This window comes from Ostrea edulis, chromosome 1, assembly GCF_947568905.1.
Source record: "Ostrea edulis chromosome 1, xbOstEdul1.1, whole genome shotgun sequence".
Lineage (NCBI taxonomy): Eukaryota > Metazoa > Mollusca > Bivalvia > Ostreida > Ostreidae > Ostrea > Ostrea edulis.
Genome location: NC_079164.1, coordinates 71,513,369 through 71,515,517, shown reverse-complemented (window position 1 = coordinate 71,515,517; position 2,149 = coordinate 71,513,369).

The following is a 2,149-nucleotide window of genomic DNA, read 5'->3' as shown; positions in this document are numbered from 1 at the left end:
TAACACAATAACTTACTCTCCATTCATTGTCCTATATTCCAAAGTTTAATTAGTTATATGAAATATCATCATATCAAACAAAAAAATAATAATAAAGACAATTTTGCTTTTAAGAAATCGTATATTTGCTAAATTGGTAAAAATCTCATTCTTCTCTGTGTTTGATATGAAGAGAGGTATAATATCAGGAAAAAATAACAACTTATAGGCATAATAATTCTTCTGTACATGAAATTCCATAATCATCTGGAATTCTGTTCACATAATTTTGTTTCATTTGATTCTTTTGCAGAAATAGATCAAATATTTTATAAATAGATTTTGTATTAATAAAATTATTTGATATTTCCAAATGTATTGATTTTTTTTAGTTATTTTTCATGAATTAATCAATTTTCACTAAAACCATATTCTATATTTTCATCGAGACCTGACGAGAGAAAAAAACTTTTGATTTTTTTAAATACATTGTATCCTGGAGGTACATGAAAAGCCACAGATAGCAGTGGCGGGTTTAATAGGGGTGCAGTCGGCGCCCCCCCCCCCCCCTAAAATTTTCAAATCGTGGTCTCTTGTTTTGAAAAATCTAAACGATAAAAGAAGCAATAATTTCTTCCACTCTCATAGCAGTAAATGACAAAATCTTTTGATTTGTTAAATTACTTTTATATGGTAGAACTTACATTTCCCCACAAAAAAACTCTTAAAATTTTCATCATTAAATTGATTTCCCTCTATCAAAAATGACAGAAAATAGTAAAGATTACTACATAGGAGGCATAATTTTTCCCACTGGGGGCCTCAAGGCGGCTACCAGACCCCCTGTCTCATAAAGTTGCACCTCCCCTGACCGCAATGTCTGGATTCGCCCCTGGATAGTGAACGAAGTTGCTATGAAGTAAATATATATGCTTGGTATCAAATGAAAGATGATTAACTTTCACAGTGATTCACCAAAAGAATTTCGAAATTTACAAGACATATAAGAAATAGATGTTATAGCCCTATGAGAAAAATATATTTATGACATATAAAGTCAATTATCATATAATTTTCAAAGAAAGCTCATCGTGAAAAGATTTGTATTTCCATGGTCTTTCAAAATATGCAAAGAAATTCAAACGTCGCCATACACATTTTAAAAATATTTAATTTTTTTCTAAATTTCGACAAGGGGAGATAACGCAGATAAAAATTCTAATTCACTATAAATCTCTACCCAGAGTTATCGTTCCTTACACATAGATCTGGGCATCATCTACTTTCTACGCCAATGCATTTAAAAGTCGGATAAGGTATCAAAATATCCTATACTTATTGCAAATAAAAGAGAAGGGGGGGGGGGAGAAAAGAAATGCCCCATGCACTAGCTCAGAAGAATGAATTTAATGAACCTAGGCATCTTATCACCTTAAATCAGGGACCTTTATACTAACGTTAGTATATAGGTCCCTGCTTAAATCAATTTAAAAGTTTCATTGCCACTTGGTCTGGCCCCACATGTAATTGTAAATCATGCAGATCTTAACTCCAGTGTACGTAGCTTTATATGTTGCTTCTGCTCTTTTAATCTATGCAGCATTTATGTGGTGTGTTTGCATGGCTAAATAGTCCTTTCTTTTCTAGTTAATTATTCATTTTTAGTTAATTCCGTCAGCAATGAATCTTTAAATATTTATACAATTAATTTACTACCATTATTGACTTTAATATATTTAAATTATTCAAAATTCTTATACTATTTATCCAGCTTTCTATTTGAACTAGCTTAAATATTGCACTTATCGCAATATTTGCAACAAAAATTTCGAATTAGATTGTATTTTAAAGGTGATTTTTATATACATTTACTCTTGCTTGTAGTATTTTATTTTTCCTCTAAATCTTATGCTTTCGTATCTGTATATTCTTGCATAAAATGTTTTTACTTTGTATTCTTTTGTTAATCTGTGATATATCTGTGTATATGTGTACATGCATGCTATGTGTCTTTGTCTTTGATATATGTGATAGTGGGTTAAAAAGCTCTACAGAGCTTGTGTTTGATTTGTTGAATGTATATAGTGCCGACTTTAAATAAAATTTATTTTACTTTACTTTAATTTGAGTTACTTTATCATTATTTCGTCTTTTAGCCAAATCATTTTTT